General features: G+C 38.7%; 1 protein-coding gene across 3 annotated transcripts in view; it reads right to left on the bottom strand.

Moving 5' to 3' along the window:
- LOC134806792 (hemicentin-1-like) overlaps window positions 1-17,798 on the bottom strand; it is a 181,021-nt gene extending 163,223 nt beyond the window's left edge. For 2 of the 3 annotated variants that reach the window (XM_063780152.1, XM_063780154.1), the window contains exon 1: window positions 1,126-1,701. The gene's annotated coding sequence lies outside the window, so the exon portion shown is untranslated. Of the gene's footprint in view, window positions 1-1,125; window positions 1,702-17,545 lie in introns of those variants that run through there. The other variant, XM_063780153.1, reaches the window with a different exon arrangement.
- Window positions 17,799-25,282: the final 7,484 nt, after the last annotated feature.

Here is a 25,282-nt window from a genome sequence, read left to right on the forward strand (position 1 = left end):
TCACCTATAAAGAACACCTACATACAGGACTAGAGTGATATAGCCTATGCAAAAGTGCAATTTTTTTGAAAAATTATGTAGCGCAGTCTGCTGTGATTTGAAGTTTTATTTTAAAATCCTGAGCTGTACGGCAGCAACAGTGGATCTAATGGGTAGTCGGTGTTAGCACCGAATATTTCGAAATATTCAGCCAAATGCTGAATATTCGTCAAAGTAACCGAACACGCCAAGCGAAGTGCCGAATATGCTAGGCATCTGTAGTAATTATTAGGATGTTGAACACTTGATTGGTTTTCTACTTTTATATGGCCGTCAACGTCATTCTTCATTAAATTTTAATTTATCTTAGGCCCTATTCACACTTTGATTACTGTTTAGTCCTAAAGTAATTATTATTTTAGGATTAATTTAGAGTTAAATTAATTTTAATATACATATTGTTCTTTTTATTTATTATTTATTGTGGAACATACCACTTTACCCACATATAGCCGGTCAAACGACTTTGTCAGTAGAAATAGGCGCGAAATTCAATTTTTCTATGGGATGATTCCCTTCACACCTAATTTTTTTTTAATTTACCGCTTTTTTTCTACTGACGGAAATGGCTTGACAGACTATATTTAATTAAAATCATGAGAAAAATGACAGAAAAAAACGAAACTGATCATTTCCAAGAAAAAATAATAATAATCATCATCATATCAGCCCTTTATCGCCCACTTCTGAGCATAGGCCTCTCTTCTAGTACGCCACTTGTCTCGGTCCTGAGCTAATCTCATCCAGAAGTGATCCAGAAGTGAAGAAAAATATAATAATATATTTCATATTTTTTTCGAAACAAAACTTAACAAAAATATAAATATAAGTACCTGTAAGAAAAATATCATAAGAAAACAAGACACCTGGCTCTTGAGACATGTTTTCATCCGTAAGTAAGTTTTATTTTACCAAAATGCTGAAAACATTTTAGCTTTACTGACAAATCATTTTCATATACATTTTAAGTTATCCCCGTCTTAGCACTAAAACACGGGACATCCGTATAGTGCGCCAGCCGCAAGATAAACAACACCGAGCACCACAAATCGTCGGCGCGATAAAACACTTAAGCTTCGCACTCACCGTAACCCGGGATAAACTTCGCTCGTTCATCATGAACACCGTTCACAGACACTACAACAAACACAGCCAAAATACGCGGAAACTCTTTAAAATTTAAACAAGTTCCCAAGGTAGCACAGGCTGCGGTAACGCTAGCATCAGACCGCATCCTTTATTCATGCACACGCAACGTTTTTAATTCACAGTAACCGTTAGAGTTCAAATTGGAATCGTACGAATTAGTGACGCGTCAATGTTCGGGTCTAAATTTGAACGTTCGTGTTCGCTTGCTGAACGCCGCGCTCACACTACCTAAGGGCGTATCTTGACAGATCCCTATTGCGCCTGCGTGAAACGAAGTGACTCTTTGGCCTGACGGACTTATTCACGAGTTAATTAATATATCAACTTTTCTCCGCCTCTGAAGGTATAAAGTAAGTCCTTTAATAAATATTTGGCTTAGTGTCTTTCCTTGTGGCCGCAGCCGCAAAGTTTTGACGCAGTTGAGTTTACCTCCACAATTTTCCTTTCCGGGCTAAGTAACCAATTAAGGTGTTAATAAATTAATTTTCTGAGTCCGCTTGGCTGGACTAGGCACTTCTATCCGCTAACTACTAGCGGAGCTTACTAATTGGCACCTAATTACTTACTTAATTTAAGAATTCAATTCAGTTCAATTTTTGCACTGAAGAAAAGCTTTGTATGTCTTGTCTTATGTCTTGATTTGCTTTTATCTTTCTAAAAGCATTTTAACTATCGAATCATTTCCAATTTCAGTTCAAGTACTCGGACAGTAAATATTTCTATCACAAATGAGGAGCGCTGGTGGCCGAGTAGATAAGGTCCGAATTTCAATACCTAGGTCGCGGATCGAGTCGAGTTTTTCGAAACTTATATACGGAATATCATTTCATATTCACTAGGTATGCTTTTCGCCTCAATAAAAAAAAAAAAAAGTGGTCTTAGGCGATTATCACACTGTAGTATCCCGCTAGCACATCGGAGCGACGACGTGCGAACCGCATTCAGTGTGATAACCGCCTTATCGCTAAAATACGTTCTCCTTCAAACAACCTTTACTTATCTTAAGTGATTTCGACGATATTGTTTTGAAGCCTGCATCCTACACTATAAGGAATATAAGGGTTACACGTAGCCTATAAACGATCTTGTTATGTCGGAAACAGGGTTGAGGAAGTTTGCGGTTGCGGGCATTGCGGTTGCATTCAAGACGACATTATTATCGTATCACAGTGTAAAGGATGACTCACGCTAGAACGGTCCGGGAGAGAGCCAAGTCATCCAAGCCGTCAGTTTTCTGTGTTGTAAAGGTGAATTTTAAGCTCTTTTCCACTGACGTCCATTTTTTGCGGGTACCGTTTTCTGCAGGATCCCGTCTTCAGTACTGTGCGTGCAGTATCCCGCAAACAGAATGCTCGTGTGGACGTCACTATATTAACACCTACCTACCACTAAAACGGGATCCTGCAGAAAACTGTACCCACAAAAAACTGGACGTCATTGGGAAAGGCCTCTTAGGGCACGTAGTTTTGGAAAAACCTAATTTTCAATGAACTGCAACATTGATAAAGCAGTCAGCATAATGTACAGCACAATAATAACTAATCTACTATGTACAAGTTCTTGTCATGTATGATTTAATCAAACTATAGTTACAATTTATAATACTTAAATACAAGCCTATACTATAAATAACTATAAGTAAAACTAAACCTAAACTTTACTAACCTATACTAAGCCTACTAACTACCAAACTCGAACAACCCACCCCGCATCGCTCCCGAAAAGGTGCCCATCACGCTGGCCGCGTTTCCGCGTTGAATCGCGATAGATAACCTATTGAGAAAGAGGTTTGATCATCATTGATTTCATGCTCTCTGCCGAATGGGATCATACTTTTCAAGTTTGTGAGGGCTGGGAGTCGTACTACGCGCATTGTTAAATAAAAAAAAAAAACAAATTCGGCATGTACATAGCATGATATCAAATTTTATTTTATTTAATTAGGAATAATGAATATTGATGGTTAACAAGAAAGAGCAGTCCCTAAAGGCGTCACGCCCCGCACGCCTAATCAATTACGTCACATAATACAACAATGATACCGCAAACAAAATAGAAACACGCAAAACGAATAAAATTTGCCATTGTATACTTAATGCCGATCGGTACAAGGTTGAAAATATAATTTTTCAGTTGTCGTGTTAGCGCTTTTGTATATAATATTTGCTTTTAATAAATTTATAACATTGAGTTACATGTTACAATACATGTAATACATAAACCTATCAAGTTTTTATGTACAGTCAGCATCAAATAGATAGCCTCGGTCAAAGTGGCCAAATATATCGAAACACATCTTTATTTCTATGGTAACAAAGGCGTGTTACAATAAGTATGCATATTTGGATACTTCGGCCATCACTATCTACTTGTTGGTAACTGTACCTATTATGTACATACAGCTATTTTAATGAATTATGATGTCGCCTGCGGTATTTCCGGACCGATATGACCTTCAAACCTCCAAGAAAAGAGCGTATTCCCATCTCAAAGTCTGGCAACGCACTTACAACTTCTCTGTAGGCCAAGCACATGATTGGCGCGACAGTATCTCGCGGCGAGATAGACTACCCGTCTTTTTCTAACTATGTTAACAAAAGAGGGACGGGTAGTCTATCTCGCCGCGAGATACTGTCGCGTCAATCATGTGCAACCGTGTTGCAGGTGATAAAATAAAATAATAGTAAGTAAAATGGCGCGACAATTATCTTCCGTCGCAAGTTTCCGTTTCTACGAGTTGACTATGGAACATTAAAAAACCTTTAATTTAAGTCCTTTTCCCCTGATAATTAAATAGTTTGTAACAATCTCTATAAAATTACCCTATTTAATTTTAGGTTGATTCCCAGCAGACAGCGATTGAGTAATATCTGTTATACAAATTAACGTGTAATACAAAGATGATTAGCCTAATCGCCTTAATAAATAATCCGGTATTCCCTGGCGCAAACTGGTAATTATTCGCATTATGTATTTATTATGTAAGCGAATTTATTATGATACGTTTTTATTCATAGTTATATTTCATGTAAGTAGGTAGGTAAATATTAAATAATATAATAAATAACATTTATAAAATCAGTCAGGCTTGCATGTTTTCCCACTTCTCGTTCGCAATAGAGTTCCGAAGAAAACATTTGTGACAGACGGACCGACAGACTCACAGACGGACAGACAGACGCCGGAGTGATCCTATAAGAGTTCCATATTTCCTTTAGATGTACGGAACCCCCAAACAAGGTTACGCAATATGCATAGTCAAAAATTCTACCTTTTGTTTGGAATTAATTTCTCTTTATTATACCAAAATAAAGAATTAGCTTAATGTTACGTTCATAAATAAATTATTAGAACCCGAAACGTAACCCGATGAGACGGGTTCTCCCCCACTTATCAAACGGTCAAAGTCTTCCTAATGGCTCTGAGGGAATAAAGTTACACTAATTTGCATATTTTACCTTTTCTCTCTTAAGAAACTTGGTATAAAGATGTATTCCACTTGGTGTATTATATTTGAAGATATCAAGTCAAATCAACGATCGTGCCGTAAAAGTATAAAACTTTGCCCTTTAACATAATTTTGCCCACAGCGTCACAGTTCAGTTCTTCACTTTCTTTAGAAAATGTATCTGTAACTACTTTTAAGTTAGTTCGCTTTTACTGAACCGTGACGTGGTGGGCAAAGTTATGTAAAGGGCAAAGTTTTATTATTTTACGGTACTCAAAAATAATAATTACCGACGTATACGATGCTGTTTATGAATGTTAAGTTATTCCGTGTTTTGCTTTTTTCCGTAGTCAGCTAGGAACCCCATATTCTTGCCATGTTCTTTTACCTGTTTGCTCAGTGACCATTAAGCACCAGATATTTGAAAATTGTCAGGTGCATTTATAATAAATAAAAAAATAAATAAAAGAAAAAACTGGCAAAAATATACGGGAGAATATTTTTTTTTACAACTAGGCTAAGTTGTTGTTTAACCACTCGTGCTAATATTGACCTACCAGAGCAAGCGAAAGACTTCTACATTCGTTGTTCCGTAAAGTGGAGTCTTGGAGTGATTCTCAAAATAGTGGCATCTTAACCTGTCATCGAGTTTTTGAATTGAATGTATCTTTATTTGGTTTTTTCATATGAAACAAAAATGTATCTAGATTAAACTAAAACAATGTTTATCGAGGCCAAGTCTTTATTTTTATTTAAATTTAATACTTATATTTATAAAAAATAAAGAATAGCACTTTTCACTGTAACCTGTCTTGTCCAAAAGCATCGCTCTTCCAGTTTTAGTTCTTTAGATTTAATAAGCATCAATTTATGTAAATAAATATCATGCTATATAATAACATAAACAATACCTTTTAAAATGTACTTTGCACAGGCCTTATATATATATTTTTTTACAACAATATTCACGCACGAAGTTTGTCCAAGGATATTTTCACTGTTAACCTGTACCAACCTGTACATGCGCGGTATTGCATCTGACTCATAGGCCTATTCGGATTTCGAGATAATCACAAGATCTTGAGACGATTTAGAGATCAACTAGATCTACATTAGATATCGACTAGATGTGACTTGGATATCTAAGTCATAACTTCAAGAAAGTCGAAATCGTTCAAGAGGACCTCCAGAATCGCGGAAACGTCAAATTTGACATATCTATCTTACAAATATCTTTAAATTATCCGTATCGTAACTTGTTGAAGTCTAGTAGAAATCTAATTCATTTTTCGAATCGAGCCGTATTACACAGAAAAAAATATTTAGATCATAACTATGGCAAAATATTAGGTAAGTATCAAGCTAACCACCGTAGGGTACCATCATGACCCAAGTGTCGTAGTTTCGTAGAGACAAGTGGTTAAAGGCAGACATCTGGGGTTTTGTAACGGAATGTTAACTTTAACTTGTCTCGATTTTTTTAAGTATTTGGTATGGGGCCTAATGTAATAATATCATTTTATATTGTATGAAGGTTTATTCATCTATGCTAAAAGTGAGACATTCGTATTACTATCCGTTCAAGGGAAAAAATAAACATGAATTTATTTTTCACTGTTTCATAATTTTTTTCATTAACTTTAACCAGTCGATGCCACTTTCTTGAGAATCACTCCTTGAGCGTTGGAAAGGTTTTAAGGCACGAAAGTTAAACAAACGTAGCTCCCGAGTAAAACACAAAAATTTTCATGACACCAACGCGAGGAAAATATCAAGCGGCTGTCATCCATTCCCTGGACATGCCCAAATAACCTTAGCTGATGCTTTATTAGGAAAAGAGTGCCCATGGTGAGTCCCGGGTGAGATACTCTTGTTATCAAACAACACGAGAGCTTTTATTTTACAAATAAATACCCCTGTAAAGTTCATCTCCCATAAATTCTACCCATTCTTGTGGAGAGAATATAAATTCGGAGCTTTCAACTAGACAAATAACAAACTAATTAAGGACTCGGAACAATTCATAATCAAAAGGCTTCTAAATTCAATGAAAGTAGGTATGACAACAAGCTATTAACCAAACGTCGGAAGTTTGTCTATGTTAGAGAGCTTTAAATAGGTACATTTTAAGGTTAGATTTCAGTTGAGACATCATTATACAGCGGAGCATTGCTGCTGACTGTATAACTGCAAAAAATGACAATTAAGTACCAGGATCAGCTGCAGTGGCACGAATAGTGTGCTGAAATCCAGTGAATAGTGTGCCGAATAGTGCCTTTCTAAAAATATTTTTTTTGTTTTTTAAATGAAGTTATTTTTTTTCATACTAATAAAAGTTACTTAATTTTTGACCTAGTAGTAAGATCAAATCCTTGGCTCGTTAAGGAACACATCTATACACATTGTACGCAACGTGAAATAAATTCACCGAAGTTGAAATGTTCAAACACTCTATGGTACTCGTATAAAGTTAAGCTTTACGTTTCACTGCATTATGGAAGAGAGGGACAAGTCGAGGTAGTAGGTAAAATGGGGTACCTAACCTTTTTAAGGTCGCGTAGTCAACTAGGAATCCTTATTGTTTCTGTATGTCTGTCCGTCCGTTTGCTTCGTTATAGTTAGTTCTAGAAAGCTGCAATTAGGCATGAATATATAAAAAATATTACACGCCATAACAAGGCTGGCCTTTGTTTTTTACCAGACAAAGTGGTAAAAAAATATAGAAAATATAATATATCTCCTCTAAGTTTTGAACCATGGGTCCAAAAAGTCTACCTCAATCTTCCTTGCTGCATCCGGCAATGGCGACTCCATCAACAATTTTTATTTTGAAATGCCCTAATGTAGCTCGCAAAACCAAACTTTGTCTTGAAGATGCGGTCACACGATGCGCAATGGAGTTGTCCAGTCGAGTTGCGGGTATACATACGTGTAGGAGGGCTTAGGTCGCGTCTTGCGGATATGACGCTTAGCCAAAAAGTATGAAATAAATCGTGAAAGAAAAGCTTTGTAAATTTCAATAAAAACGATAACAAACATGATAGGTCGTTTTTGAGTATTGCAAACGCCTTTCGTCTTTAAAAGTGATCCGAAGGTACTTTTTTGTCCTTCTAATTGTTATGTACAGTCGACGTCACAGATATGTTTACATTTTTCGCCTTATTACAAAGGAGTAAGGTGCAAAGATATAAACATAATATATCTTTGACGTCGACTGTACAGGATACCCATTGTCGTAGTTTGTAGTGGTTCTTTCCAATAAAAATGATCAAATTATGCACTTTACTTTTATTTTAAACTATATAGAACATTACACAGTACATTTTAGGATAATTAGCGAAAAGAAAAATAAATGAGTAAATTAACGTCCGTTCGGTATGACTCGCATTCGGATCTCTGCTTGGTGGGGTCCCTGCCCCGCGCGCCCTCACCCCGAGCGGTCGGTACTTGTCGGCAACATCCTCCACCCCAGTGCTTGCTTAGCAGCACTCACCATTTATTGGTATACGGGCTACGCGTGCAGCCGATCGGGTAAGTACACCACTCTTGGTTTTAATCCTAACGGCTCTTACTCGGCCGTCTTTGCCTGGCAACAGCTGTTCTACTAATCCTTTTGGCCAGGCGCAGCGAGGTCCATCTGGGTCTACAATTAGGACGAGGTCTCCCAATTGTAAGGGCCTCACTTCTTGTGTCCATTTTTTACGTGGTAGCAGGTCCGGGAGAATTTCTTTCACCCATCTTCTCCAGTACAAGTCGGCCAGTCGTTGGGCGATTCTCCACTGCTTTTTCAGGAAATATTCAGAGTCATTGTAAACGCCAAGGTGGGGTAAGACGGAAGAAGAGCCAAGAAGAAAATGGTTAGGCGTTAAAGTTTCTGTGCTTTCAGGTTCTACGGAGACGTGCGTTAGTGGCCGGCTGTTTACTATGCTTTCGACCTCTGCCAAAAATGTACACAAAGTCTCTTCTCGAGTGGCTCTCTCTTTCAGCACTATCTTCATGCATTCTTTAACAGTTCTGATCTGCCTTTCCCACGCTCCGCCCCAATGTGGATTTCCGGGTGGGATAAATATCCATTTAGTCCCATAGTTCAATGACTCACGCTTAAGGTACTCCTGGTCCAACTCCTGAATTGACTTTCGTAGTTCTGCATCAGCTCCTCGAAGATTGGTACCATTATCAGAGTATAGGTACTGCGGCCAGCCGCGTCGTGCTCCCATTCGTCTGAGAGCCATTATAAATTAATCTGAGGTAAGTGAGTTTACTAATTCGATGTGCACTGCCCTCACAGTTAAACATGTAAACAAAACTCCGTACCTCTTTTGTCTACCTCTTCCCACAGTAACTTCTAAAGGCCCGAAGAGGTCAACGCCAGTGTAGGTAAAGGCGCGCTGATGATGAGCAACGCGGGCAGGCGGTAAGTCTCCCATTCGTGGGATTTCTTGTTTACATTTCCTTATTCATAGCATACATTTTTTTGTAACATTTTTAACTGTCGGTCGTAATCTTAATATCCAATGCCTTTGTTTCAGGTTATTAACAACAGTTTCCTGGTTCCCGTGGGCTGCGAGAACGTGGTGATGGTTCACTAGCAGCCTCGCTATGTAGTCTCGTCCGTCCAAGATCGAAGGTCGTTTTATTTCAGGTCCGACTTCAGCAGCGGCGCCTATGCGGCCCCCGAGGCGTAGGACTTCGTGTTCGTCGAGGTACGGCGATGAGGTAAGTAATCTACTTGTTTTAGGTAAGTATAATCTATTTTTCAGTTTCAGGATTTCTTCGGAGAACATCTGCGCTTGAGAATATTTTATAAGTAACCTTTCAGCCTTCTCCATTACAGCGCCGTCCTCTTCATTCATATGTTTACATTTGTTTATAAACTTTAGCATTATAAAAGTAGCCCTGAGTAATCATAACCACGATGAAAACCTTGTAGGCTCAGGTATAGGTATGTTTTCCTTATTGCACGACGTCATCGTCATAACACATTCTAAGTCGTCATTGTTTATGTTGGCATTCAAAATATTTTGCGGCCACTCGTTCTCACTTTTTTGTAAAAATGCAGGTCCCTGGATCCACTCGGTCGGCAACACACAACGGTCGTATAATTCTCTGGTAGGTATATCGGCGACATTCAGGTGCGTAGGTACATATCTCCACTCGCTCGCGTGTGATAAATCATCTATTTCACCAAGCCGGTTCGCGATGTAAGGTTTGTATGTACGCGCGTTGTTTCGTACCCAGTGCAGAACCACTGTGGCGTCACACCAAAATATACGACGATCTGGTTTTATTCTGTGTTCCTTAATTATTGTTTCGGCTAATCGAGCTGCCATAACTGCCGAATTCAATTCTAAACGAGGCACAGTCGATTTCTTCAGGCCTGCAATACGACATTTACTGACTATAAATGCCGTGCGAACTGTGTTGTTTTCTTGCCAGCGCCAGTATGCTACTGCGCACATAACTTTCATTGACGAGTCGCAAAATAAATGAAGTTGTAGATCTTTATAACTATTCATAGTTATTAAATCTTGTTTTTGTGCAGGCGCATCGCCGCCCGCTGCACTGATAACAGGTACTAACCGCGTCCCGCTCGCTCTCGCGGTATCTGTGGATGTCTCGCTCTCACTTGATGTAGACGCTGTTACCATCTCGCTCGCACTTGGAGACTCTGTGACTCTCTCGTTCGCACTTGTAGCGGCATGATGATAATATCTAGGTAGACGTATCTTGCGCATAAATTCTAATTGATTTATCCATTTTAGCCATTTTTCGTAGACGACGTCAGGTACTTGTTCATCCCAAGTAACGCCTAAATGCCACGTTAATTGAACAATTAATCTTCCATTTATGGTGAAAGGCGCTAAAAATCCATACACGTCAAAAATCGACATTACTACTCGTAAAATGTCTCTTTTCGTAGGCCTTTCTTTCCCGTGGATTATATTTTCAGATAACTTTTTCAGTGATACATCGAACCCGAGCGTATCTTCATTGGGATTCCACAACAATCCAAGTGTTCGCTCGCCCTCATACTGTTGTCCGACTTTGAACGTTACTGCACTGGTACCGAGAGTCTCTTTTGGAATGCTGTTGATGACGGTTTGACTGTTGCTATTCCAATTGTGTATATGAAAATCGCCTTGCGCATGTATATAGGTGACGTCACGGACTAGCTTCACTGCAGTTTCTTCATCAGGTAAGCTGTCGATGTAGTCGTCGACGTAGTGTTGCGTGTATATAGCATTAGCCGCCTCCGGATATGTAGATTCGAAGCGTCGCACATTTTTATTTTTGATGAATTGTGCTATGAACGGCGCACAATTGGCTCCGAATATGAGTGACGTCATCAGGTAGATATCTATAGGATCTTCGGGCTTATCTCGGTATAGAAAGCGTAGGGCTTGCTGATCTTCGGGTTTTATTTTAACTCTGAGAAACATATCCTTGATATCGCCAGAGATCGCGACCTTGTTTTCGCGGAATCGCCACATGATTCCTATTAACGGTACTAGTAGGTCGGGACCTTTATGTAGGTAGCTATTTAGACTAAACCCTTTTGTTTTAGCTGACCCATCAAAAACCAGACGGAGGCTCTTCTTATTTGGATTATCCCATGGCGTGGATAATCCAAATAAGAAGAGCCTCCGTAGTAGGTAGTAGGTAAGTACCAAGTTCTAGTAGATGTGACTGGATTATTCAGTTTCTCAGCGTATTTATTGTCCAACAAATGTTGTATGCGTTCTTTATACCTTCGTGCATACTCTTCACTCCTTTTCATTTTTAGCTCAACTCCTTTCAGTCGTGATAATGCATTTGGATACGAGTCGACGGTGACACAGTGAGGATCCTTCCAAGGTAAGCCAACTTGCCATTGGCCATCGATAAGTTCAGAGGTTTGTTCCAGGTGCTCCTGGGCCAGTACGTCCTCCGAGTTCTGCCGAGGGTTAGCAGATATGCCCATTGAATCGATGGAGAAAGATCGACGTATGTCTTCTTGCAGTTCACGTAGAATTTGATTATTTTCAGTTGCAATATCTTGCTCATAGTTGTGACTAAGGTGTAATGAAGTATGTATTTCCCTTTGTTTCATTACAGTTGCACGTTGACACGGACCGTGCACGCACCAGCCCAGCGGGGTACGAGTCGCATAGGGTTCATTTTCGCCGCCCTCCACGACCTCTAGTGGTACATGCAAGTGGTAGTTGTCTTGTCCAATAAGAATTTCAGGTTTCTGATTTTGAGCACACAAGTAGTTTTTATACGGTCTAGGTACTTGTAGTTACCGCACTTAACAAGTCCTATGTTTTGTACAGGTAAGTCCAGATTGTTTGTACTACGCGCGGTTAAGTTGAACATTGTCCCGGCACTATTAGATATCGAGCAATCGATCAGCTGTTTCGCACTTCAGTTCTGAATTGACCCAAGCGCCGCGCACATTTAAACACTGACGGCGCCCGCGCAGCCCCGCGCGCTGCGCGAGTTCCGTGCTTATGAAAGACACGCTGTTTCCATCATCAAGCATACCGGTCGTTTTAATTTTACCGTTAGGTCGATGAAGGTATATCGGCACGACTTTTAATAGCACTTCGCGCTGGTTAACGTTTATATGCGTAACAGTTTCAGTTTGAGCACTAGTGTCCGACACTTCTACAACGTTATAAGGAGTCGAACGCGAACTTTGACCCGATACGTAATGCAGGAGCCGGTGGTGAGCCTGCCCGCACCCCTCCACGTCACACGCCGCGGCCGTGCACGATTGTCTATCACGATGCGATAATAAACACTTATAACACAAACCGAATCGCTTCACATACTGCCAACGGTCCTTGCGTAGTGATTTTTTAAACTTTTTGCATTCTGGTAAATTGTGATTTCCTACGCGGCAAAAGCGGCACTTATCAGTACTGTTCGTTTGCGCACTTTGCACTAAAATAGTTTGCGGTTTATAGTCACTGTTTTCACTATAGTTTTTACGTTTATAGTCTGATTGCACTTGCATAAGAGAAGCACTGCAGGTTGACACTTTCATAGCTTCCTCGTGGAGAAACTCGGAGAGGATATCAAGTTTAGATTTAGTTCCTTCTTTAATTAGCGCGTAACTGTAGTCATTCCACTTGGGTAGCAACACCGTAGGTAGCTTAGATAAGATAATGCCGACTATGCTCATTTCTTGCAGGTACTCTCCGCGACCTAAGGCACGAACAGCTGTGACGTAATTTTTTATCTTCACGGAAAACGTAACTATTTCTTTGTGGTATTCCGGTGGCAGAGCGTGTAGTTTTTTAATTTCTATTAACATGCGCGATATTATTAATTCCGGATTTCCAAATTGTAACTCAAGAGTTGACATTAGAGGTTCAGTTGATGTGCCACTAATAAGCAGCGCGTTTACAGATTCTTTGGCGGGTCCACGTAGGCACTTTCTTAAACGCCACATATTTTCAATATCGCTGAAACTACACACTCTGGTCGATTCTTCGAAAGCTTGTTTGAATTGTAACCACTCCATTGGTTCACCGTAGAACAAAGGCAGTTCCTTCGGGGTGCTGATGCGGCTCAGCAGTCTTGCGTTTTGGTTATTGTTGGATGCAGATACGGTGGCCAATTCCTTCAGTGCGCTGGCTAACTCCTGAACTGGCAACTCGGTGCCGGCCACTACTGCTGCCGACGAACACAGCGCGCCCGGGTTATTTCCAGTTTCGGGGACGTGTTGTGACTCCAGTTCCAGCTGGCTGCGCTCGACCCACCTGGTAACATCACTTTTAACCGACTGATGGTCTTGTTCTGACGGTTCAGATTCTTCAGATGGACTGTATTCATCAAGGTTGGCGAGATCTACTTGTAGTTTTTTGTCTATCAAGTCCATTTGTATGCGAGCCTTTGCTTCAGCTGCTTTCAGCTCCAGCTTCTTCCTTTGTGCCACAATAGATGACGACGATGACCTTTTAGAACCATGGTAGCTGGTTTTGCGAGAATGATGACTTAGCGGCTTCGCGATCTTTCTTTGTTCGGAATGTTCGGATTTTATATGACTACCTGTTTCTAAAATAATAGTCTTGTCGATCGGTTTCTTTGGTTCTTCATCTTTTACAGGTGTCTGCGGCTGCTGGATTGAAGCCTGTTTACGTTCTTCTTCTTTTCTTTCCATTTCACGTCTTGTAGTACTACGTGTGTTGACCATCTTTGGTGTCTCACCCCGAGCGCTCGGTACTTGTCGGCAACACCCATTAATAGCCCCACTTCAAGGCAGACTATTGTGACGGACGGGTAGTTACACTAGTTACGGAACCCTTCACTGATCATGGCCCGACATGCTCTCGGCCGGCTTTTTAGTATAGGTAACTATAAATCTAAAGTAAAATAGACCTATGTAACACATAATTAAACAAACTACATATTTATGTCCGTTAATAGTAAGTGCTCTTTGCTGGGTAGGTATCAAATTGTATTAACCATATAGGAGACATAGTCACAGAATAAATAATACTACTAGGTACAGAAGATTCACTCTCTAACAAAACGCGTCTGTTACGATTAGGACAGATATGACCACTAGGTGGCGACAGCACCACGCGCGGATTATGGCTAGGCACCAAAATTGGTGTGGGACGGATGTACTTGTAGCTACCTGTTGCAAAGCGACGAAATCGCGGAGTGAGACACGCCTGACATAGTTAACTACATAATTACTAATTAAATACATTCCGATGTAACAATATAGGTATTCAGTAAAAGTTAGCCAAAATTGAAAATCGTTTTCTGCCGCTTGAAGTAAGCAGGTAAGCACCATACCAAATAACATTAGTGTCGAGGAAGTAAACAAACTTCGCAAAGTTAAAAGTTTCGACGCGGGTTTACGGTAGGTAAGAGTTGCCAGCTTTTAGGCCACGTTAATTTAGAATAATTGACGAAGGTACCTTCAATCCTATCAGTAAAGGATCTTCACTCAAGTGAAAAATGATAGGGCCTATAGATACGCTATTATGGTATTTAAAAGGCTAAAGGATGACTCACGTTAGACCGGGCCGTGCCCGGGCCGGACCATCCGGCACTTACTTTTCTATGACATAACAGATGTGATGCTTTCCATAGAAAACGATGCACTGGAAGCTCCGGCCCGGACCCGGCCCGGTCTGACGTGAGTCATCCTTTATTTTGTTTATTAGATATTTGTTCATTTGCAGTGCAATAATCTAACGTTACAGTATGTAAATGAGTCAAGGTTGTATACAAGAACGAAAAATTATTGCAATTATTATCAAATCAATAATGACAGTACGTTGTGCTTTTCGCTACGACAGTTTTTGTAAAATCAAGAGGGCCTTTACCAGCTGGTGTGGTGAAAAGGATGTTAATTTTTGCGTGTCAACCGTTGCTTGATATGACAATACTTCGCTTCCGCGTAGACTTCCTTTTATTTGTTAATTTGAGTTTAACATTAATTCTGCTTCCTTTGTTACATAATTTTGTTTTTAGAATCAATTCACTGGGAACTTTTTAACAATGTCAAAATTTCTGAATGAATTTATCAAGATAAATAATTGCCGGAAGGTATCTGCCATTGCAACTGAATGAACATGTATGTAGATTGTAGATTACTATATAATTAAAATACGATAATGATTATATTTTCGCTGAATATTTTGGTAGATACGGTGTTTTGAATTACTGCGAAATCAGAATCTGGCCTTACCAAATTAAAATCGTATAAATAAATTCGTATCTAGGTAGACTTAAAACTTAGTAATAATTATAAATGCGAATATAACTCTGTACGTCTGTTGCTTCTTCACACTTAAACCGCTAAACCGAATAAGACGAAAGGCCATATGGCAGGGATAAGCTAAGTGAATCTGCCCCCAGTGAGTTTTGGCTTGTAATTTTTTTCGATGATGTAGCTTTGTATTGGTAACGAGTATGCAAAATTTGAGCCCCTAAAAGTTTATAGTTTTAAAATAAAAATAAAAAACGAAATATGATCTTTTTTCAATATTTTTTTTTCTAGCCAGCCGATTTTGACGTGCGTCACGTATAATGTGCATATAGTAAAGACAATTGTACGACATTAATTACAGGATATATTGCCATACAAAAAAAAATACAATTACTTTTTTCAAAAAAAAAAAATTATTACTTTCACGTCAGCGACACCTCCAAATTTTTGACCAAAGCTAGCCGCTTTAATAAGTTACAAAATAGATGCATTTACTTAATTTTATCTGTGGTAGAATAAGGTGTTTTTTTTAATTGAATACATCACTATAGATTTTCTATACCCGCTCGTCAAAACTACTCGATTAACTCTTTATAGAAACGTGCATGCTTATAATGATGAACACTGGCCAGGTATAAAATAATAATTTTAAAAAATGTCCCTCTGTGCCGGTTATTCACATGAACTTCGAATATTTATAAGTGTAGAGTGATGTATTCAATTAAAAAAAACACCACAGATAAAATTAAGTAAATACATTCATTATGTAACTTATTAAAGAGGCTAGCTTTGGTGAAAAATTTGGAGGTGTCGCTGACGTGAAAGTAATATTTTTTTTAAAGTAGGTACCTAATTGTATTTTTTTTCTTTTTTGTATGGCAATATATCCTATACCTAATTAATGTCATATAATTGTCTTTACTATATGCTCATTATACGTGAGGCACGTCAAAATCGGCTGTCTAGAAAAAAAATTGGAAGAAAGATCACATTTCATTTTTATTTTTTATTTTAAAACTATAAACTTTTGGTGGCTCAAATTTTTCATACTCGTTACCAATACAAAGCCACATCGAAAAAAATTACAAGCCAAAACTCGCTGGCGGCAGATTTACTTAGCTTATCCTGGCATGGCCTTTGGTATGGAGATAGTTCAAGCTAAGAGAAAGACATATGATAGTGTTCATCATCATCATTCTACGCAGACGAAGTCGCGGGTAAAAGCTAGTTCACAATAGTTAAGTATATTTCTGGCAATGTTTTGATGCTTAGGTAAGTATAAGATTTTAATAGATATCTCGATTTCTTATGAAATACGAGTAATAATTATGCATTTATTTAAAAGGTCTCGATATAACTCCAAAAAACGATTTGAAACTTCAAAGCCGATTTCTCACAAAAATTGCATTTTGCCATAACACAACATTCTACTTCGGATATTTTAATAAAAATTCAATAAAAATATGGAAATAAAAGGATTTTTTTAATTAATTTTTTTTTAATATATTTTGTCACTCAAGTTACACGCTAAAATTGGCCGCTAGGTTTAAATTTACAAATTATTTTACCTTGCTCGTCCGTCTCTGGGTCACCGACTTACTACATAATATGTATGTATGTTTATATGTGTACCAAATTTGAACCTATAACATCCTATCATCCATTTCTTTGTAGCGCGGAACTCTAAAAATCGTGTTCATTGTTAATTGATAAATGGACTAACTATATTCGAAAACTCTATCAGCTTAGCTTTTAAAATGTGTTTGACTCATTTTCTCGTAAAGTTATTAAATTGGTATATTAACGCGTTTATAGAGTTAGACCAAGAAAAGTCTGCAGCGATTTTATAGCCCACGCAGTGCAAGTGTTATTTATACGTCATAATTTCATAGAAGTTTGACGTTTAAAATGATATTTGCACTGCGTGGGCTACCAAAATCGCTGCAGACTTTTCTTGGTCTAACTCTAGCAGTTTGCACCTATGTATCTATGTTAGCGGTAAATCACAAAAGTTAATTTTGATTACTGTAATTACAAAATGAGGTCTATTCATGATATGAACTTCTTATTGTAAAAAACCTTAGAATTTGTTATTATTGTTTATGCATTAATACAGCAAAATTCCTTTCTTCTTAAAAAAGTCTAGGCTCTACCATGTTACGAGTAAAACGTGTTCAAAACATACCACACCAAACACCTACAAAAACCTGCACAACAGCAAAGTCTATTCCAAACAAACTTATCACTATAGACGTCACTCTTCAAATAACGCACACTTAAAACTGAATTCAAGATTATGACATGACGTTCGTAAAAGTTGGTTTAATGGACCCCTTTTGGCCAATTAAGTACTAATTGTGTTGACCTAAGGTAACCCGGCTGATCTAATTCTGGTAGCATGACGCTCTGGCATACGGCTTATGATTACTTTTATCCTTTATGTAAGAAGGACTTAAGTTTCAAAAGTTAGCTTTAAAGATCAGTCTTTTTACGGGAGAACATTATTGAAAAGTGTGAATAAACTGGCATTATCTCCGAGCTGCGAGTTGAGTGTGACAGATGCAGCTGATACTTACGTAGGTATAGATGGAACGAAAACGTATAAAAGATTTTTTTTAATGTACATACACATAAAGAATACAGAGATGATAATACATCTCCCTATAAGACAGTCTCTTGCCGGGGTCACCTTAGTCTGGTATTTTACAATCTCAACTTAACCACTCTATTTAAGAGCATGCTTTGCATCCAGCGCATATGTGATGCTGATGTATGAGCGGGAGTAAAGTTCAGTGAACAACACGTTTCTTGCACGTTGCCATGGCTACGTAAAATATACAGAGTTAAACTTTTACGACTTGTACACAATTATTATTATTAACCTACTTAAGCGGGACTTAAACACGTATAATTAAGCTTTAAAATTACCATCGACGTTTTGAAGACAACTTTGTCCTCGTGGTCTCGAATAATTAAGTTCTCTCTTGCACGAAGATAATTCTAGTAACTGCCGGGTGGATACTTATTATGTGAAGGTACATTAGTATGTATTTTATTTTGCATTTTTGACATGAAAACCAAGACTGAAAGAAAGTGTACGAAGTTGATAAGAAAATTCGTTTCATTTGTTAGTTATCTGCGTGAACTTTCTTAATAAAATGTTGCAGCTTTAGCTGCTGGCAGATTTAAACTAAAGTTTTTCAACAAGGCATTGACTAATTAATTTAGGTCGTACTTCAAAACTGGAATTATGAGTTGCATGTTGAAAAGCAGTTTCTTGAGTCTGATAAGGTAATGCTACGTTACGTTGAACTTGCTTTCAACTGATTTTAGAGGGATTATATATATGTCGCAGTCGGATCGTATAATCCGCCGTATTACATTACGGCTAGCCGTTTTCAAAAACAGGGGCGCTGAATGAGAATCCGCCGGAATGTATTCGGCGCCATACGTTCTTCAACACGGCTAGCCGTAATGTAATACAGCGAGTCATTAGCCGCCGCTTTGACAGTTTTTAGTTCCCATTTTTAACACTCGTGGCGCTGCCTGACATAACAACAACAAACTTTGAAAAATGCTGGGGTGTCAATCAAATCTGGAGTTCGTCGGACTGTTTCTTTTCAAAAAACATTTCCTTCGCATTTTAACTAGACGGAGCCCCGTTTCGCGGGGCTCCTATTTCTGAGCGGTTTGCCCTTCGGGCATCTGAAGCTACCTAACGAACCTAACCTACCAACCTACCTATTGATTTAGTGAGACGTCCGTGAAAACATTACACTTCGGGGAAAAAAGCGTAGGTAGGTAAGTAGGTTAGGTTCGTTAAGTAGCTTTAGATGCCCGAAGGGCAAACCTCCCAGAAATAGAAGCACCGCAAAGCGGGGCTCCGTCTATTTAAGTTGTAAAGGAAATGTTTTGGAAAAGAAACACATGTAGTGCGGTGGGACCATGGTAAAAATAAATTAAATTGCAAACATTGTCAAACTCGGGTTACGTAGGTGACCGAAAGAACTGGTCACTCTACAATCTAAATAGTAGTACGATGCGGCTAAACGTAGGCCGCCTTATTGAAGAACGTATCGCAATGACAATCCGGCTAATCGTCGAACCGCCGCATTTCAAAACGCCCCTGTTTTTGAAAACGGCTAGCCGTAATGTAATACGGCGGATTATACGATCTGACTACGACATATACATACGGTACAAATGCAGAACATGTTAACGTTTTAGTAAGATGCTTATTTGAAATAACTTATAGTTTTGTGTTATCTTCTGCTACAAAAAATATGTACTTATAGGGACCGTGCGCGTTGGAGGGTCTGCCATCTTGTGACCTGAATAGGAAATATATACATGTGCACATGTACATTACTAAAGTGCTACCATCTACTATTCTCGTCATTACGTTTCCTTGTGCATAGTAGGTTCTGCCATCTTGTGGGCTACATCGGAAGCATAAACGACACATTTACGCCTCGCGTCAAAAATCGGACGGCTCCTATGCTGCCCCATATCATCCACGGGACCTATAGATACGATTACGCACGCTTATAATACGTTTTGTGAAACGAATATCTGTCTAATATCGCTAACTGTAACTCAAGATAAACAAAGTAACAATCATAAAACACACACAAATAAAAATCATAAAACTTTCTTCAAAATTATAGAGCAAAACGCAATCTAATCCTAAATAATGGCTCTTGATTATACTAACACCGCCATAAAACTGGAAGAAGTTTAAAAAATATTGCGTATCTCGAAGGAACGAGGTGGGAAAAAATTAAAATGCACCCTCGGCTTAAGACGATGGTTCTCGAACCTCCGTTACCTTGGCAAAGTTAAGGGCTAAAACTTCCGCATAAAGAGAGATGTTTAAATATTTAAAGGTGAGCCATGTTGTTTCATAACGATGTAGAAAAATTTGTTGTTCTCACTGAAATGGTACAACATACACAATGTTAGCTTTTTGCAACAGCGAGAATTTTTGCGCTTCGCTTACACCAACGTGTACTTTAATATGAAACTTAGAACGTAGTGGAGGTTGCATGTGTGTACTCGTATTTATGCTGGCACATTAGTAGTAGTCCTATTACGACACGAGTATATGACACTTGTTTAAATTAGCATAGTAACGGTTTTTTAATATTTGTGTACTGCTGTCTGTAACTTACTTGCAATAGAGGTATATTTTTCACCAAGTAAAATAATGTTTACGTAAAGTAGTGTTTAAGTAAACTTAGACTGTAGTAACTCTGCTAATTACCCAAGTTTCTTTGATAAGCCTAAAGGTTGACTGGTAGAGAATGACTCATGGTATTAAGTCCGCCTTTTGGACTGTAAGGTTTTCTTTTGTGCAATAAAGGTTAAATAAATAAATGAGTGTTACATGTAGCAATTACATATGTGTTACAATTTTATACCTAAATGTTTTGTTTAGGTAGGTAATAGAATAATATTCTAGAAAACTCAAATATTTAAATAAAATTTAGCAAACTTTTTTGGGCAAATTTCTATTATTATACATAAGTACTTGTATATAGTTAGGCACAAAAGTTTGCAAAAAGAAAAGCTTTTTAATACGTATTTAATTTGTTGGTAAATTGTATAAATAATAATTATGTGTACATGTACTTGTGTTTAGTTGCACACAAAAGTTTGCTAAATATTATTTTATTAACCGAGTTTTATGTATGTTAATATATGTAAGCATATAATATATTAAAAGGGTGTATTCGAGGTTGCATGTTTGTATACTGGCTTATTTGTGATACCTATTTAAATTAGCATAACTTTGACAATTTATTCTAATCAAATGTAGGTTCTAAAATTCACACGACGTAATAAACAAATCTAATCATGAAGTAGTTCTTGTAATTATAACATGTACCTACATCTCTAAATGGCAGAACTAATTCAAAATTAGTGTATAAATGGCCCTTTGAGTATATAGTAACTGGAGACGCCATGGCTGTCATTTACTATACAAAACAGTCTGCCGATTTTTGCGGGGGAGGGGCACTTATTTGTACATGATTTGTACGTAACGTACAACTAGTCATGACAGATAAATGTCAGTCCATACAAAAGTTTGGACAGTTGTGGGTAAGCTCTTAAAGGCGACTCCGGTTATTAAATGCTCTAAATAATGGCCAAGGCTAGTGAAAATCCTTATAAAGTCTCCTACAGACCATAACCAGATTACATTTTGCTGAACATGTGTACTATATCCCTTTAGTACGGGTAGCATCGATTAACTGTGTGCTGCGCAACCGGCCAACGATGCCCGAGGGGCTCTGAACTTGTCAACTAATTTGCATACATCACCCCACCAGGGATTTGACCGTCTCATTTTGCGGATTCTAATGGACGCAGCTTTTATACTTATTAAAATGAATGATCGAGTATGTTTTTAAATTTGTGTCGCCTTTTATTCCTGTACTGCTCCGCAAAATGTAACAAACAAAGTTGATTGTGGATTTGGTAAGTTTTTTCCAGGTAAAACATTGGAATCGGTGTTGTCTAATAAATCTACTCGTTTCTGTATCATTCAGTATAATATTAATGTAGTCCTACTGATTCCCAAAGTTTTGGTCTTTGTCACAGTATAGTTCTATTTGGCTTATTTATTTCTTGATTCATCAATTCATCACCTAAACGACAAAGGGTGGCCACTTTTTTCCGTTTAGAAGATGAAGTCACAATCCCCCTAATGAGGGCACCATTGGACTGATGCCTTTTCATATTTGGGGGAGCCCGGGAGACTTGTCTGTGTGGGACACTTGCACCATTTCATAAACACGTCTGCAGTTGACATCCGAACGTCACCTTTAAGGTGATATTCGGATTGCGCCTGATCGGCCCGATGGGTTGAACATCTAGAGGTGCCTGTTATGACGTTACTGCAGACGCGTTGATGCCGCCACTGTATCTGTCAATTTCCTTGATACAATGAGTGGCGTTCACCGCTGTATCAATTTATGCTGCAATTATTATGAGATCGGTTCCGTCACTCATTTTATAAAGGAAATTGACATAGATACAGCGGTGGCATCAACGCCGCCGTAGTAATATTGCAACAGTCACGGCTCGGTCACGACATTGCGCGACTGGCGGCGGCGGCAAACATAGGTTGGAGCGAGACACAGCGATCGGACCTTTCGTTGCCACCTATGGTTGTCGCCGCCGCCGCCGTCGCCAGTCGCGCAATGTCGTGGCCGAGCCGTCATGCAGCTGCAGTTGTCATCCTAATGTCACCTTTAGGCGATATTGGAGTGCTGATAAAATGAATTATGTATTTTGGTTTCCTAAAATCCTACTTACGAGTATCTGCAACTCCATATTCGTAGTAATACAAGACAATACTCCAACGTAATTCTCATTATTGTGCTGATTTGGAACTACGAGTACCTAACGCTGAAATAACAGTGTCTCTCCAACTAAGCCGTGTCAAAATGCAACCACAGATACTCAGCCTGCAGTGCTGAGTACAGTTTATAAGGAACAAGATTGCATTAAGCCAGGCGACATTCCTCCATTGCGGTTAGCCAAACAATAGTATACTGTAGTACTATGAAATAAAAGTCTAACATAAAGCCAGCTGCCGTCGTTTGGGGCACAAATGGAACAGTACTTCTGCATGACATCACACTTAATTCTACGTGCAACGTGTAATGAAAATTGTATTTATTAAAACCAAGCACAGAGCATAAACATTGCGGTACATGTCCGTTTGCTCTGTACCTACTTTGTATTATAGTTAGACAGTGTGTGGACAACACAATTTATTTTCGGTTGAGTTATCATCATAGATGTTTATTTGCTCTCAGTGCTCAAGGTCTTTGAGGACTTTATAAAATGTATAATTTTAATCTTCGTAAATGAATTATTTGTCAAGAATACAACAAGTCTTTCTTGATTACAACTGTACATAACTTTGCAGACGGTTTACCAAGACATGGGTATTGTAATACTAATTTTTTTTAACTAAGGTTCACCGAAGGAGATAAAACAAACAACCCGATAGTGGACAGGAACAATTTAATTGTCGGGCTAGTTAAGATTACACTTTTAAGCTTAATCCCTATTTGACGACTTATTGGTAGTAAATTAAATTCTAAATTTATGTCTATATAACCAGGTTTTAATTATCGTTGGTGATACTTGGTCGATTGCGCTATTTGATAGTTAATACTAAAAGGTGAATAGTCCAAAATCGCAGTTTAGGGAAAAATAGTGAAAGGCTTAGCTGCACTGTAGCGACAGTCGACGGCTCTCTCGACCAGATGGCCGGAGGTTCCAATAGCTCCGACTCTGGCGGGGCCAGCTGCACAGGTCGACTGGTACAGGATCTGGCCTACCAAAGGCCGGGCCCCTAGTAGACACCTCCTGTCGGAGGAAAATCGTCTTGCGGGGGTTTCTGAGTGAGCGAATGTCAACTCCGGAGAGCCCAGGACGCGCCTGGCTCGCCCTTTCGGGAAACGGGTTAACCGCAAGGCACGATCACACACTGAGGGCAGCAAAGATGAGAACGTTGTCCCAAATATTTAATTTAAAGCCGAGCTCGGCTGGGTCGGGGAAGAAAATCCAAGGCAAAAATGGCGGAATCACTGCCTCCTGAGGGCCTCTTTTTCGATGTTGCCAGGGTTACAATCCCAAGGCATTTAACCAAACTGACGTGAAATTCTAAATACGGAAATTAAACCAGAGCGTGGTAAGCGCTGCTGGACAAGCACGGTATGATATTTTTTAAGAAAAGAAAAGGAAGACTCGACAATCTATACATTTCTACCCGTTCATCGAGAATTATAATAATTATTTTGGTAAGAACTAGTTATCGACCGAACTGGTGTCGAAGGGATTCGGAATTATCTCCCTGGCAACGCGGAATCGCTGTCAACTTGACAGCCCATTGACACTATTCGAGATACAGATTTAATCGCCCGTCCGGCTTCATAGAAGTATTTTGTTATCTAAATATTTTTCCATTACAGTATGGGACCCACAATGGAATAGATGGAATGCCGACTGGTCATTCGAATGTATAATACATGTTTTCTTTTCTAGTTGCGTAGTGAGTCATCCAATCCAGCAGGTGTTGACACTATTAATGATTCAGATGAACGGCTGACACTTCAATTGGAGTTAAGTAAAGCTACTCGTAATTACGCACGGAACGGACATGCGACCCGTGGTTAAATTGCATGTGTTTGGACGATTTAGCTCAAAGCTAATGACGTCAATGTCGAATTCTCTTGTTGAATAATTCATTTAAAACCCCTATAGGTTTCTATAAACAGATTAGATGTATCTGATGCGACATTTGGCTTGTACAAATTGGCCAAGTGGACTATTATTTTGTCTATATTGAATTATATAAAATCAAAATCTAAGAAATATTATCAGTGAGTTGACTCGTCAGCTAAATCGTTACCGATAACAATCCCTTGAAAAATACTTTTTGAATTAGTTAATTTAATACCAGAATGCTCATATAACATCTTCATACATAACAAGTATAGCCAAGATATTGAACTTAATATGCGTAAACACATTCGAAACTGCCTTCATAAGAAATATCAAAATTTAAGTAAAAACTGGTACAATATAAATAATTCTCCCCTACATCTAGTAGAACTTAATTTATTGTCATCTAAGAAAGATAACCACCTGGTTCTAAATATTATGAAATAAATAAATCTGAATCTACCTAAATAAGTACAAACATTTCAGGTAAAATAATCAAGTCCTCTGAACGAGGGACGGGAAATAACTCAGTTCGAATCCCATGCCTGCGTGCTACGGACCGCTCTTTAAAAAACACGGAGGCAATAACATATTTTCTGCTCTTGTTTCGGTCCCTCATTAGTGAGAATGGTGACCACTTGGTTTAGCAGCTCTTGTGATTTGATTCTAATTTTTAAATCTGAACTGCC

This window comes from Cydia splendana, chromosome 3 (assembly GCF_910591565.1).
Source record: "Cydia splendana chromosome 3, ilCydSple1.2, whole genome shotgun sequence".
Classification (NCBI taxonomy): domain Eukaryota; kingdom Metazoa; phylum Arthropoda; class Insecta; order Lepidoptera; family Tortricidae; genus Cydia; species Cydia splendana.